The sequence below is a fragment of the Mustela nigripes genome, chromosome 7 (genome assembly GCF_022355385.1).
Source record: "Mustela nigripes isolate SB6536 chromosome 7, MUSNIG.SB6536, whole genome shotgun sequence".
Lineage (NCBI taxonomy): Eukaryota > Metazoa > Chordata > Mammalia > Carnivora > Mustelidae > Mustela > Mustela nigripes.
Window position 1 is genome coordinate 81518816 of NC_081563.1, and position 16047 is coordinate 81534862.

General features: G+C 48.5%; 1 protein-coding gene across 3 annotated transcripts in view; it reads left to right on the forward strand.

Moving 5' to 3' along the window:
- The first annotated feature begins 1404 nt into the window (after positions 1-1404).
- Positions 1405-16047, forward strand: part of NPAS2 (neuronal PAS domain protein 2) — a 153228-nt gene continuing 138585 nt past the window's right edge. For all 3 annotated transcript variants that reach the window (XM_059406269.1, XM_059406268.1, XM_059406270.1), the window contains exon 1: positions 1405-1486. The gene's annotated coding sequence lies outside the window, so the exon portion shown is untranslated. The remainder of the gene's footprint in view (positions 1487-16047) is intronic.

Here is a 16047-nt window from a genome sequence, read left to right on the forward strand (position 1 = left end):
GGAGCTCCCCTTTTCACTCGCCGCTGTCTCGGAGCCCCGCAGAGTATCAAACCAGGGTTCCTGGTTCCCGGGGACTATTTCTGTGCATCTGTCTTGGTTTGGTGTTTGCTGCGGGAGCCTTGGTGAAAGCCTCCCTGTTTGCTCGCGCGCGCGCCGCTCCAGCTTCTCCTTTTCTTGGATTCTCGCCTGTCTCCTCCCACAGAGGGAAAAAAAAAAAAAAAAAGGTCACGTATGTTTGGAAAAATATGTAGGTCAGTGGAACATTTCCTGCACTGGTGCAAAAGAAGAGGAGGGCAGGAGGGGCGGGGAGGGAGAGGCAGACCAGAGCTCAGAGGGCGCGCTCCTGGCTTCAGCCCCCCAACCCACATGCTTCTGCCTGGTTGTGTATGTGGGGTGGCGGGGGGTCAAATAGCCCGTTCCTTTCTATCCTTGACCCATTTTCCGGAAGGGCTATGTTCGCCTAGGAAGCAACACCGATTATTCCTCCCCGGCAGGCGCCGCGGTCCTCCCCGGAACAGCGCTCTCCAGCTTTCTCCCCCAACCCCAGTGTCCCAACTGCCCCCTCCCTCCCTGTCCGGCCGCCACCGCTCACTGAGAAATCACGGTGTTCCTAGCGTAGAGACTCGCCCAGAGCCTGGCCTCTGGCTCCGCGCTCAGACCCGCCCCGCTAGGATGGCGTGGAGGGGACGAGAATCGTGCGCTCGTCCCCCTCTCCCCCCAACGCACGGGACAGCGGGGTGGCGGCGGGCACGACGAGGGTGTCTGCACAAAGCAGGGGAGGAAGATTCCTTGCCACTCCCGGCGACAACTTTCACCGGACTTCAGCTGGCAGCCCCGTGTCCGCCTACCTCCCCTCTCAGCCAGTTTACCTCTAAGCACACTAACCCGTACCCCGCGCCCAGTCCCGACCCCGCGCCCCAGGCCGGACTCCGCCGAGCGTCCCTGGCAGCCCAGCAGAGTCGGCGGCGGCCTCCGGCGCGCGGGTGTCTGCGCCGCCCAGAGGAACTAGGGGTCCGGGGGGGGGGGTCTCAGGATGCGAGTCCCCGGCTGGGCTGGGGCCAAGGCCCGGCGCGCGACCAGAAGAGACCCGGCAGCCGGAGCGGAGGGAAGGAGGAGGAGGCGAGGGAGGAGGAGGAGGCAGAGGGTGGGAGGAGGGAGGAGGGAGGGGGAGGAGGAAGAGACCGCGGCTCTCCCCGCCGGCTTTGCGTGCGGAAGAGTTTGCCGCGCGAGCAGCCGGCCTCCCGCAGGAGCCGAGGGACCCGCGCGGCGGCGGCCGGGAAGCAGCGGCCGCATAGCTCGGAGATCCGCGGCCGCGGTGGCGGCGGCGGCGGCGGCGGCAGCGAGAGCAGCGCCTCCCGCCGCCGCCCGGGAGGAGCTCGCCGCGCCCGCTCGCCGCCTCGGCTCCCAGCGGCGGCGGCGGCGGGAGGCGCGTCTCCCTGGCCCAGTCAGCGCCCGGCCCCGCGGGGTCATCCCGGCCAGTTACAAGGTAAGGGGCCGCGCCCGGGAATGCTGGGGGCCCGGGGTGGGAGTCCGTGCGCGCGGGGGCGCGGGACTCGGTCACCTGCTAGCCGACGCTGTGGACGCGCGGGGCCGAAAGGGGCGTTCAGGCACAGGGCTGCGCGGTGCGGGGGTCAGGGGCGCAGGATGGTGTGGCCTCACCCCCACCCCGGGGCCCGGGGCCCGGGACGCTGCGTCTTGCGGGACTGCAGCGGCTGCTGGGTTGGTGTGCTCCGTGTGCGTCTCGCCGTAGGAAGTCGAGAGCGAGGCACCCCGAACCTCAGGATTTGGGGGAGATCAGAGGATACCGTCGGGTGGATAGAGGCCGTGTCCAGGTAGCAGCCTGGAGGGTTGCCATGTAGCCTCTCTGAGCCCCAGCCGCTCTCCTTCGCGAAGAGTGGGGAGCCGGGGAGCCCTAGGGAGTGCGGCGTGCGCGCCCCGGGCCCGCGATCTCTCCGGGTCCCTAGGTCGGATTTGGTTCCGGGCCCGACTGGGTACCCAGTCTGCCCCCTGAACGTTCAGAAAGCGCCTAGCCTGGCTCTTCGCTACGCCTTGCCACCGCTCCCCAGGTTGGATGCTTGCGTGTTGTTTTGATAGGAGGTGTGCCCCCTCCCCGGGCGGAGGAGGGAGGCGCACCTTTGACCTTTCTATAGAGCTGCGCAGGGTCGTTTACCAGAGGGTAGGGACAGGTGCCAGGGGGCTAAATTAAAAACTAACCCCGCTCCTCTGCCTGCCACTCCTTAACTGCTCAAGGTAAGAAAGTTTGTTTTCAGCCCTGTGATTCATAAATAATTAGTAACCAGTTTTGTAGATTAAGCAAGATGGAAACCTTAAAAATACACACGCACTTCCAGAAAGTCTAAAAACTACCACGGTTGTATCCGGGAAGCTTTAGTTCAGAAAGTTAAAAGACCCGGGATTCAACAGGTGTTCAGGAGGGGGTCTGAGAGGGGAAAACCCCACCTGTTTGTCGTTGGTACCTGCTGCTTTATTATCCTGCCCCAAATTCATTAAATTGGCTGGCCTGTTTCTTTACAGATAAAATATTTGAGTAGTTATTAACTCAATTAGCAGAAATGAACTGGTCATGTGTGATCATTTAGAACCCAAACCTCCTTTTCCTTAATAGGAGGGTTTTCCCTGTTTGGACTTTCCAGATAATTGGCTGGAAAGCTGTTCCTGGCAAGGTGTAGCTCTGTCCACACCTCTATCTAACACTGACTTAGTACCTGACTAGTGAATTGACCAACTTATTATGGCTTGCATTAAAGCAGAGCTGCCCTTCTTAGGTGGGAAGTGACAGTTTGAAATTCAAAGGCAACTACTAGGTCTTTCTGTCACAAAGATTTCCTTAAAGGGAAAGTCTGGCAAAAAATAACCCATAAGATGGGGGCCTCCGGGTGGCTCAGTCACTTAAACATTTGCCTTCAGCTCAGGTCATGATCTCAGGGTCCTGGGATTGAGCCCGGTGTTGGGCTCCCTGCTCAGCAGGGGGTCTGCTTCTTCCTCTCTCTCCCCCTGCTCCTGTTTCTTCTTTCTCTTTCAAAATAAAATCTTTTTTTAAATTCCCAAAATAAATACCCCCCCCCAATAAATATCATGTTTAAAGGTATTATTCTGACTGGGACCACTATTTTTGGGCAAAAGCAAAAAATAATACATTTTTAAAATCTCTGTTTCATTGTGCAGCTAAACCAGGACCTATAGAAGTATTGGCATTTCTCAGCAGTCTTCTTAAACATTTAGTTAGAAATAAAGTGTGCAACATAAAGACATTCAATACTTGTCTTCCATCTCCCAGAGAGATGGGGATGTGGCGTAGAAGAATTGTAAATGTGCTGCTTTTAGCCATTTTCTTCTGGGAAATCGATGTCTCTATTTATTTGCTGATCTGTCCCACTGTGCGTGACCATAGAATTGGTTTTATTCTTACTATTCCCCCAAATGACTCCTGGGGAGGTGAGAGAAGGGACTTCATTCTGGAGGAAATATGTTATTAATAAAACGTTACCCCCTAAAGAGTTAAATGTGCCAAGAAAAGAACCAAGTGAGGCTTTACTAATTAGTATGATGAAAAAAAATTCCCTGATACGATGAGAATGTTCAGATGATGACTAAAGAATTAATCTTTATGTAGAAAATAACGATTGTTTTTAAGCACGTTTGATCTTTTAAGAGTTTGGGTCCTTTTTACTGTTTCTGGGTGTTTAATAATGAAAATGATAAAAATAATGAAAATGGTAAAAATAATGAAAATGGTTTTAAAAACAAAGATGCACAACATATGATGTACGTCATTATTAAGTTGAATTTATCTTATTTTTTGAACCATCTCTCTTAAGTCTTGGTGATTTTTATAGCTGGCTCTTCATCCTGCCCCTTGATTTCTGGTTACAAATTCAAAAGTAGTGATTTGTTCAGATTAAAATAATACTGCATGCATATACTTTTTATATAATCATCTGAATATGTTAAATTTTTTGAAGTCTTGCTTTTGACCCTTAAGAACCCAAAAGGCTAAGTTCTTTTTCCTAATTTTTCAAACACGTAGGTATCTTGTTCTTCACATGAAAAAGTCAGTTTTTCCATTGTGATCAGGACACTGATTGTCCCATGCTGATCCCATGTAAGCGGTGACATTTCTTTCCCATGAGAGGTCAAATTACAAGGTGTTGAAAATAGCCCAGTGACTCAGTATTCTTGGCTGCTTTACGCCAACGGTTTAATTGGCTGCATCATAGAAGCATCTAATTGAGTTTCACATTTAAATAGTGGAAATGATACTTGATGCATTATTTGCTTACACAAATGTTTAATTAGCATGTTCCTGATGTTCATTCTATTTGTAGCAAAGATGGGAGGTCAGGAACTGCCCCATTCATATTCCCCACCACGTCTCATCCCTACAAGGCCTTGTTCATAATAGATGCTCAATAAAGAGGTGTAGGAAATGAGCTGAATTGTTGATGAGAGTTATCTAAAGGTTAGAAATTTGTGAATGCTAATGGAGTACTTAACTATGAGTAACTCAAGTTTAAATCTGATGATTAATAGTACCATGGAACATTAAATAAGCACTTATTAAATGTGGACCTTTGTTAAAAAGAATTTCTAAATGCAGTCATTAGCTAAGGCACTACTGGCCTGCTGAATTCTTTGACATTGGGGACAACTTGGCTTTGTAAGTGAAGTGTCCTCTCTTAGGTAAAGTTCCCTCAAAGATTACCTGAACTTCTGTGGGTCATAAAACAATGTGTTTTCCATCTGATGATGCAGAATAAAAAGGAAAGAGCTTCACTTATACACTGGTGGGAGAAAAACAGTGTGTTAAAGCAGGTGGAAGGTGCCAAACGTCATGCCTCAAACTTCACAGTGCATGTGATTTCCTGGAGATCTTGTTAAACGTACATGCTGGCTCAGCACGTCCGGGTTAGGACCCAAGATTCTGCATTTCTCACAAGCTACCATGTGCTCCTCATGTTGTGAAACACCAGCAAAGTTCTGGAACACACTTTAATCTAATTCAGCCTATGTTTACTGAGCGCCCAGGTGATAGAAAAATAAAGAACATGGGTCCTCTCTGCCTCCAAAGAGCTGGTGAGATAATAAAGAGAGAAAGATTCTTTCTAGACTGAAAATGAGGTCCTGGACCAGAGAAGGGCCCAGGAAAGGAGATTTTCTGGTCGGGCTTCCACATTGCTGACCTTGACCTCTAATGAGTCATCTTTGAATAGAAAGCTTTGTGATCTGGCAGAAAATAAAATGCAGATCTTGAAATCAGTTAGACTTGAGGTAGCTAGCTACAGGTACCCTGCTCAGCTACTGTGTGACTTGGAGCAACTTTTTTAACCTCTCTGACCCTCAGTGTCTTGGTCAGAAAAATAGTGGTAATATTGCTTCCCTGTCACGTTGGAAGGATTACCAGTAAAGGACACATGCTAGGCATAACAAAAGTGATTGTATTCTTGTCCATGAGGAAGAGGGGGCTGGTAGGCAAGAGGAAGAAGAGATTCCTAAAATATTCTCCACATAGCTCACCAATTAAGAGATTCAATTTTTTTAACCAACAAACCCAGCATGAGCAGCAGAGAACCAGGCTAGGGCTGGAGGGTGGGCAGCTATGGAAGTTCATCAGGTACAAAACGGAATTTTCCAGAGCATGCACATCTCCACTCTTCTTCTGCAGAGCCCTGGCTTCTGGTTAGCTGTGGTGATACCCTTCTAGCAGTAAATTTACCGGAGGCTGTGTTGACCAAGACCAACTGGTGGGGGGCGGTGGCACTAGATGGCTCAGTTGGTTAAGTGTCGTCCTTCCACTTGGTTCATGATCCCAGGGTCCTGGGATCGATCCCCACATCTGGCTCCCTACTCAGCCAGGCTCCCTGTTCAGCTCTTCCTCTCCCTCTGGGCCCTGCCCCCCACCCCCATCCCTGCTTGTGTTCATTTTCTCTCTATCTCAAATAAATTAAAAAAAAAAAAAAAGACCAACTGATGTTCCTCCTTCAAAATATGGTTCAGAGGGAAGGGCAATCACCTTTCCTCTTTGAGGGGCATTAGTGCCTTCCCTGGCAAGGCACTTTTAAGAAAGGATTAAGTGATCAGCCAATCCTTTTCAGTTTGATGAGTTACCTGAAATTAGTGCAGGGTGTGTCAGAATTCATCAGGCAGACTTTTTATACTTTATGCTCTGAGCTGATTGTTTCCTCTTGATGTCTGGGAAAGATGGATGTTCTAAGGCAGTGGTCTCTGTCATCCTGATCTTAGGAGGGATAATCTGGGAATCTGGATGACCCTCAAAATATTTCAGCTTTGCTCTACTTCCGTGTGTGTGTATATATGCACACAAACACATACACATATATACATATATATAGATATAGATATTAGATATGTAGAGATATTAAATATATACACACACACATATTAGAGTTCCATTTATTATTTGCAAAGGAGATTTTACTGCTATTATTCCCACTCCATGCCTCCCTGCCTAAAATAAACCTTGAAAACCAAAGTTGTAATGGAATGCCAAGGGCTGTTTGATATGTGGGGGAAGGAAAAGTAGAGGAAAGATTGGAGCCAAGGCAGGCAGTCCTTGGAAAGTGGAGGGGCAACAAGGGAGGGAAAGAGGGCAACAAGCAGACCTCCACTCTGGGTGGAGGTCAGAGCAGTGGCAGGGCCAGAGGGCGAGAAGTGGGGAAGCCAGGGACCCAACTTTGTGGATGGCTGCCTTGCGGAAGGCCGGGGGAGAATTTTGTTCCTGGGTCTTTGAGAGTCATCTAGAAATCTAGTTTACCCAAGCCCATCTAAAGAAAGGCAAATGACCGAGCTGAGCAGCCTCATTCTTCCCTCTCCCAAACCAAAAGACAGCACTGCACAATTTCACAAAGGATATTTGGGCCTTAGGGGGAACAGGAAAACATCTTTTAAATTATTATATTTCTGTTATAAAAGTATATGTAATTTTTTGGAAAACAGAAAAAAGTGAAGATCACCTGCAGTCTCAAGGTGAATTTCCTTTTGGTCTTAGATCAATGCATCCACTTTTATTTAAATGTTAGATTTTTAAAAAATATAATATAATCTCAGGGTACCCGGCTGGCTCAGTCAGTAAAGCAACTAACTTCTGCTCAGGTCATGATATCGGGGTCCTGGGATCCCACTGAGCCCCAAGTTGGCTCAGCTCAGCAGGGATTCTGTTTCTCCCTTTCCTCTGGCCCTCCACCCCAACCCCCATGCTCCCCTTCTCAAAGAAAATAAATAAATAAATAAAAATATTTAAATATAGGTAATCTCGTAAAAGTTTCAAATAATTTAGGACCACCTCTAGTAAAAAGCTCCCCTTCACAGTCTGTCCCTACAAGAGTTGTTCCCCTTTTTGTGCCTGGCAGAAACCTCATTCGTTTGGCTGCAGTATCTACCATGCTCCCCCACATGTCTCAGGGGTAAATCCTGATTGGCGAAGGCTACTGGGGGGGGGGAGGGGTGCTGTCCTTGCCAGTGATTGGCTCAGTGTGAGCATGTGCACTTCATCTTGGCCAATAAAGCACGAGGGTGGGTCACCGGGAAGCTTCCCTGGTCCTTCCAATGAGGTGAGAGGGGGAAGCAGCCCTTTTCTTCTGGCCACACAGTGACTGTAAGTGGGACAGCCCTCAACCACCAGAGCAGGCTAGCTCAGGTCCCAGCTGGCCTGCCAGAGAATGCAAGGTGAAGTATTGGCCTCCATAGTGCCCTTGATCTTCCGAATTAGCCCGCAAAGAGTCTCTGCTTTGGGATGTTTGGGAGATCCTGAATCCTTCCCCGCCACTGATAGCAGGTTAGGTTAGCTTTGTGTTCACTGTAGCCAAAAGCATCCTAACCGACACACCCTATAGCTCTCCACGCTTTTCAGGAGATGAACCATCGGGGTGTAGTCCGCTAGTCTTTTCCCCGCGCATTTACATATATACCCATATATGTACGTTTTCTTTTTAAACTAACAGAACTTATACCATGCATTTTTACATAGCGACTTTTTTCAGGGTTATTTCTTATAGCTACTTCATTCTTTTTAAAGACTATGTAGTCATACTCGGAAGTATAATTTATTTAACCCACTTTAAACATCTATTGTGCTGTTTCCAGTTCTTACTATTATAATCTATGTTGTCTTAGCTTCTTTATCTGTATATCGTCCGGTACAGTCCAGATTCTTCTAAGTCAGGGATTACTAGGAGGGGATTCCTGAGTAAAGGGGCATATCTGTTGGATGGCTAGATGCTGCGAAATGGATGACTCTGACCACTGTGTCCGTGCCCCTTCCCACCCACCCAATTCTCCTGAATCTCTTTTATGCATTTTCACATGATGTCACACCATTTATAGTTTTTTGTTCTGGTTTTCTCCTTAATCTGAACATAGGTATTTCCCCATGTCATTATATATTCCAGGTAAACATAGTTTTAATGGCTACATGGTAGTTCATGATAATCATTTTTGGAGTGTTCCAGTGGTTTGTGAAGACACAAGAGAGAATATTTGAAGTTGAGAATATTGGAAAACTAAGCAGACATCATCAACCTTGCAATTATCTCAAAAGAGTCCAAGAAAATGGCATTAGGAGACATACGCCTTCAGTGATCTGTTTGTAAGAAAACTGAGGACATGGCCTTCCACACTCTTCTCATCCAGTCACACAATAGGCTGCCCCAACCGTTTCTAAGAAGCTTTACTCTTTCTGGGACTTGTAGGGTTTACAGTATTCTATATATATTCTCTGAATATACAGGAGTCACTTAAATACTTTGTGAGGGGTGCTTGGGTGGCAAAGCTGGTTAAGCATCCAACTCTTGGTTTCAGCTCAGGCTGTGATCTCAGGGTGGTGAGATTGAGCCCTGCATCAGGCTCTGGGCTCAGCAGGGAGTCCTCTTAAGATTCTCTTTCCCTCTGCCCTTCCAGCTCATGCTCTCTCTCTAAAATAAATAAATAAATCTTTAGGGGCACCTGGGTGGCTCAGTCAGTTAAGCCACTGCCTTCAGCTCAGGTCATGAACCCAGAGTCTTAGGATTGAGTCCTGTATCAGGCTCCCTGCTCAGTGGGGAGCCTGCTTCTCCCTCCCCTTCTGGCTTGTGCGAGCTCTCTCTCTCTCTTTCTCCCTCTGTCTCGAATAAATAAACAAAATCTTTTAAAGAAAATTTTTTTTATTTACTTATTTGACAGAGATCACAAGTAGGCAGAGAGGCAGGCAGAGAGAGAGAGAGGAGGAAGCAGGCTCCCTGATGGGCAGAGAACCCGATGTGGGACTGGATCCCAGGTCCCTGGGATCATGACCTGAGCTGAAAGCAGAGGCTTTAAACCACTGAGCCACCGAGGCGCCCCAACAAAATCTTTTAAAAAATAAATAATATGATCTTTAAAAAAAAATACTTTGTGCATTGCCTGACACATAGCTGACATGTGAGTTTGTTGTAGTCTTTGCAATTCAGAGAAGGAAATCTAATGTTTCCAGGAAGTTCCTGGGAATGGGATAATTCCATTTCCAGTCTGGGGCCTGATCTTCGGTCCTCTCTGTGAGCCTACAGTCCTCTTGGGGTAGTTTCACTAGAAGCCCATTGCAGTGAAATTCAGATTTGTTGTTAGTGCTTAGAAAAGCCCATTATTTTTTTTTTTTGGTCAAGAACTAGATAACCGATTTTCTGCTATTCTGTTTTGTAAGGTTAAATGGTGTTTGGAAGATCCTGAATCCTTCCTGGCCACTGATAACAGGTCAAGTTAGCTTTACCATCAGGCAGCATGATAGGAGTACACATCGCAGGGTGTGTGCTAGGGCTGCCTGCTGACACAGTGGGGGCAGGGGGAGCTGGTGAAGTGGTTCCGAGGAGGCGGGTGGGGACAGGAGGTTGCCCCATCAACACTTTCCTCTGTGCTGTCTATGAAAGACATGGCCTGTAGTCACTGCATAAAATGCCTGCTCTTCTGAAGACCACGATCTAATGAAACTGAGGAAAACTTTAAAACCCCAGGTTTGGGGTGGTGGTGGTGGTGGTGGTGGTGGTGGTGGTGGTGGTGGTGGTGGTGTGTGTGTGTTTGGAGTGGTGGTGGTGGTGTGTGTGTGTGTGTGTGTTTGGAGTGGGGGCAGGCGTTTCACGAGGAATGTTACCCAGAACGTTCGCTGTGTAGTTCTGGCCTCTCAGTTCATCTCAGGAGCCAAAACAGAGATGGCTGTTGAGCTCACCAAGGCTTTCATGGTCAAGGAGAATTTTATTTTTATGGCTTCTCCTCCCTTTCCCTGCACAGCAATTGTCGGAGAGATGCAGGCACAACAGAGTTGCATGGTGGTTTTGAAGAGGCTTTATGATCTCTCAAGTTAGGGAACTTGATTTTGTTTCTAATCACATGTAGCCCTTGGCTGATAATCATCTCTTGGATTTATGCCTCAGGACAAACTGATTTCGTTAAAGGTAAGGAAGCTCCTTGTTTCAGAGCTGTTTCCAGGACTTTCCCACAACTCTTCCACTCTTGGCCTCCGTCTCTATCCTGAGTGGTTAGGTGGCCTTGTTCCACCTGGTCCTGAGATCATGGGAGCACTTGTCACACTTGCCACACTTGTCACAGAAACATTTCTGGAATTGATGGCTCACGGCCACCCACCAGGTTTACCAACCAAAGGAGCTGGAACTGGGTGTTTGCAGGTGAGGTGCAGGGGAGATACAGCTCATAGGAAACCCTTGGGCTTCTTTACTTTTGTCTGATCAGGAAAGCCACCAGTTTTGGAGGTTATATCTGGAGAAGCACAGAACCCCTCGATTTAGAGTTATTACTCGGCCTTGATGAAAGCAGCCCCCTCCTCTGTATTATACATCCTGTTCTTCCCCTTTCTTTGCTGTCATTCACCACCACCCCCGCCAAGCAACCTGGCTCTTAGCTCCTGTCACCCTGCGTCCCTCGCCTGCTCTCGAGGGAGCCACAGGGGCTGGCCTGGCAGGGGCCCCAGCTGCCACTCTCTGTCGGTCCACTCTTGCTTGGACACAGTCACCAGAATTACTGTTCCTGTCCATATGTGTGTGTGTTATTCTCAGAGCCAGGCTGGGCTTGGGCCGGGGCTGTGAGCTTCGCCCCCCTGCCCCCTGCCCAGTACCCCTGGCACCTCCTGTGGGGCTGGCGCCAAGGTGTGTGTACAGGTACACACCATACCTGTTCCGGGCTGCCCCATGACAGATGGGACCCACTCAACAGTGCCTAAGGAAACGGAATGGTGCCCCGCTCCCTCCACAGGGCCTCAGAGCATCTTGGGTCTGCCTCCCCACTTGGGGACAGCTCCTCCGGGACCCTGGCCCGTGAATTCTCTAGAAACCTGCTCCAGACTCTCACCTGGGAGGTTTCCTGGCTGTTTCTGTCCTGACAGTTGTTTTCTCCTCCTCAACCAGGGCCCCGCTGCAGGGGCCACACAGCTCTGGGGGCGCCATTCATTCCCCAGTGTCCCAGTGTGCCTCCAAAACAGCCGTGCTGAGCGGCCGGGGATGGGGTGGGGCTGGCTCCCATTTGTGCCACACGCATATGGGCTCTTGCTCTCTGGGGCATGTTGGAGTGATGCGGCAGGAGGAATCTGTGACCCTTCCAACTGTCCAGTGGGTTTATTCTCTCTTTTATCTCCCAGTGAGTGGGCTAGTGGCAGTCTCTAAGCCTACAACAGGACTGTTGTAGCTAACCTGTTGCAGAGACCTGCACTGGAGACCTGCACTGGCCCCTCGCGGGTAAAGACCCAGGAGAGAGTGGCGGTACTTCAATTTTTATTTATTTTAATTTTGTTAAAAGATTTTGCTTATTTATTTGAGATAGAGAGTGTGTGTGTGAGAAAGAGCACAAGCAGAGAGGAGAGGGAGAGAAAGAAGCAGACTGTCTGCTGAGCAGGGTACCCTGAGATCATGCTTAATTTTTAATTTTAAGATAAAAAAATTTTAAATTTGAATTTTAAATTTAAAAAAATTTTTTTAAGATTTTATTTATTTATTTAACAGAGATCACAAGTAGGCAGAGAGGCAGGCGGGTTGTGGGGGGGGGGCGGAAGGAAGCAGACTTCCTGCTGAGCAGAGAGCCTGATGTGGGGCTTGATCCCATGACCCTGGGATCATGACCTGAGCCGAAGGCAGAGGCTTTAACCCACTGAGCCACACAGGCGCCCCAATTTTAAAAATTTTAAATTTTAATTAAAAACATTTTTTTAATTAAAAAAATTTTTTTAGTATTTTTTTTTTTAAGATTTTATTTATTTATTTGACAGACAAGGTCACAGGTAGGCAGAGAGGCAGGTAGAGATAGAGGAGGAAGCAGGCTCCCCGCTGAGCAGAGAGCCCAATGCGGGGCTCGATCCTAGGACCCTGAGATCATGACCTGAGCTGAGGGCAGAGGCTTAACCCACTGAGCCACACAGGTGCCCCTTAATTTAAAATTTTAAAAGAAAAACAGTTCCTTTTGTGTTCCGGTATCTGTGAGGTTGTGCCATGTTTGCGGGAGCTAGCTGTTCGTGTGGCCCGTGGTTTAACCCGTCTGTGTGAAGTCTCCTGTTTCTGTCTTGCCGTGTTTCCAAGTACATAGCTCTGTGAAGCTGTAGAGTCTCATTCCTGTCTGTGCTGCTGTTTGTGCATTAGGATGAACTTACTTGAGGGTCTGTTTGTGTTTTCCAGCAGCTTGTGTTTGACAGCTCTTGTATATATTGTTTATACGAGCTACCTATAAAAACACTCAGCCTCTTCCGCGGCAGTGGCAGCGTTGACCCATGACCTGACCTTAAAGCACAGTATGTGAGTGGCCGTCCCCATAGGGGCGGGCAGCATCTTAAATGGCTTGATGAAGACAGTTTGTGGCCTGGAGCAGGAAGCCTTGGCTCCCTGCCATAGTCACCATGGCCAAGTGACCTTGGCAAGTCACAGACACCCCAAAACTGAGTCTCTTCATCTGCCAAAGGGAGGTGTTAATACTAAACAGTGAAAAACAAGGGGAGAGAATGTCCATTACAGTGAAAAGTAGTGGTGCTATTTTTATCACTCGCTGCTGGGACTAGCTCTTCCCTCAGACTCCCCACACACCACCATTTCCACCAATAAATGCCAGCCTCAAGGTGATTTCTTTTTGAATGAAGTGCTTGCTTTTTTTCCGACAAGGTACACGCTAGCAATTAAAGACACAATATATCCCAGTGTTCTCTTGAAAGCTAACGTCATGGGAAAAAGTGAAATACTCAGACTATAGAAGCCAAACACTTACAATGTCTTGGCAGATGCTGGGGGTTGCACACTTTGCTTTCAAAAGCTTTTGCCATTTTTGAGAACAAAGTAGCCTGATAACCTTTTGTATCTGAAAATTCAGTCTAAATCAAATAGACCTCGCGTATTCCTGTGGATTCTGATGTGCGGGGCCTCCCACCATGATAAGTGTGACATGTGCTATTTCTTATGACCTCTTGTTTTTTCTAACGAGGGTTGGCCTGCAGAATTAGGACTCAGCTCTCGCCACCCTGGAAGGATCCTGTTACTTTCCTCCTATGTCACGGTCCCCTAAGGAACAAGAAACAGCTGTCTTTCAGTGGAAACAGGAGTTTACTCTTTGGACTGGACACACACACACACTCACACTCACACACCCTGATTCTGCTAATAGGTTGCTTTTGCAATAGAAGGAAAGGATCTACAATGGACTGTGTTTGTGTCCCCCTAAAATTCCCTGATCCCAACGTGATGGTATTAAGAAGTCGGACCTTTGGGAGGTGATTAGGTCATGAGGGTGGAGTCCTCATGGGTAGGAGTAGTGTCCTTAGGAGAAGAGGACAAAGAGCTAGCAAGCCCTGTTTCTGTCATGTGAGGACATAAGAAAAGGCCCCCATCTGCAATGAGGAAGAAGACCCTCACTCCAACCGATGGTGCCAGCACCCTGTTCTCTGACTTCCCGCCTCTGGAACCGTGAAAAATAAATGTCTGTTGTTCAAGCCACTTGGTCTATGGTAACTTATTACAGTAGCAGAACAGAGGAAGACAGGACCTCAGTGTTCATCCAGAACAGCTTGGCTCGTGTTTTCCAGATGAACATGAGAGGCTCTGAAAGCCAAGTGGCCTTTCCCTGCTCCCAGAACTCGAAGCTCCTGCAGCAAGGCAGGCCTGCTGACCCATTCCAGAAGGTTCAGGGCTTCCCTTTTCTCTGCTGAGACCAGAGCATGTTGCCTCTGAGACTGGAATCCAGCCCCACGGCAAGAATGAGGCTCCCCCTGGCCTTAGCCAGGATTTCAGTGCCCAGAAATCCTGGGAGGGAACACTGCAGTCCAAACAGCCAGCTCCCCCCACCCCACCATTGTCTTATCTCGCTCCATGTTCGGCAAGGCTGCTCTCTGACAGGAGTACAATAAGATAAGGAAACCAGTGTGCTGGGGCGGCCAGGAACAGGGAGAAACAAGCACAAGGCTGGACACAGATTGTCCACTTTCACTTCTGGAACTCACTCATTCTTCTAGGCACTGACATCCGACTTCCTTCCAGATAAACAGAGTAAAAGCACAGCACTCCCTTGTGTCTATGATGCAGAAGGAAATGCGTATTTGTGTATTTGAACAACTTTGAACAGTGCTTCTCATGCATGGGGTGGGGGCGGGGTCCACAGTGGCATGTTCTCCCTGTAATCCCGTAGTTTTGTCACTACCACTCTGGGGGCATCTTGTTGTCATTTTTCCCTAATAAATTAGGCAGCATGAACTATCATTAGGTCTAGGGGTCCAGGCACGGCTGCACTCACCTGGTCATGGTCACGCCCATGAGCTCCTTTGCTTCCACCACAATCTCTCGAGGGAGCACTAGTTGATTCCCATTTTATGTACAAGATACCAGGGCTCAGATATATTAAGTGACGTGCCCGGGAACATTCAGAGCAAGAACTTGAATATAGCCCTTTAAAGAAAGACCAAAAATAGAACAGTCCATTTTTGTTTACTTTTTCTGAAACTCTCCTTCTAAGAGGATAGGACGTGTACGATGCAAAGCGAGCATCTTGAACAGGACTTCTGTAGCTTACGCGACTGTCTCGAGCAGGAGATTACTGTGTGGTGGCTGGGTTCAGGCTGCGGTAGAAAGCAACCCCGATTTGGTGTCCGTGTTCAGCCCGGCCCTCGGGAAGTGGAGGCTGGGTGTCAAAGGCCGTAAGGGAGGAAAGCTGGCAGGAAAATCCTTGTCAGGCAAAATCATTGTGCTGTTCCTTGCCATCTCTTTTTTTTTTTTTTTTTTTTTTTTTAAGATTTTATTTATTTATTTGAAAGACAGAGATCACAAGTAGGCAGAGAGGCAGAGGGAGAGGAAGGGAAGCAGGTTCCCTGCTGAGCAGAGAGCCTGAAGTGGGGCTCACTCCCAGGACCCTGGCACCATGACCTGAGCTGAAGGCAGAGGCTTTAACCCACTGAGCCACCCAGGTGCCCCCCCCCCCCGCCATCTCTTAGTAGCTAACCTGATTTTCAAAATTATTTCTTTGGCTGTAATAAGGACTGTTAAATCTTATGTTCTCTGGAGGCAGGTATATCTTTCTTCGGCAGAGAGCGACAGAGAAGTCAGCATGAAAAGGTGGGGGCCACCATAGACCCCATTTGTGAGACACCATTTCAGCTGAGTGTCATCAGCCCCAGGGCTTAGAAAACCAGCAGCTGACTGGTTTATGGAGAAGCCTCTCAGAAGTTATCACCTGAAGTACGTTTTCCCACCTTCATCCCCTGCCCACGCAAGTGCAAACCTCTGCACTCAGTATTCATTAAGGAAAAATCCATGCAGGCAAGATATTGAGAGTTTTGAATAAGGGGGTCTGACTCCCAGGGAGATATCTGCCCACCGCCTTCCCCCCACTAGCTTTGGACTGCTGTGGGCCAAAGTGCTGGGCTTGTCTTGGGGTGAGGCCCTGAGGAGCCCTGTTAGATCACTTATCTTTGTCTGTCTCCCTACACCCACCACTGATGAAAATGGAAGCAGAGCCCCAAATGACCATCAGTAAGGGAATTTGGTCTGTCCCGTGACTGGCATACACAGGTGCGTGGACACAGAACCCCTT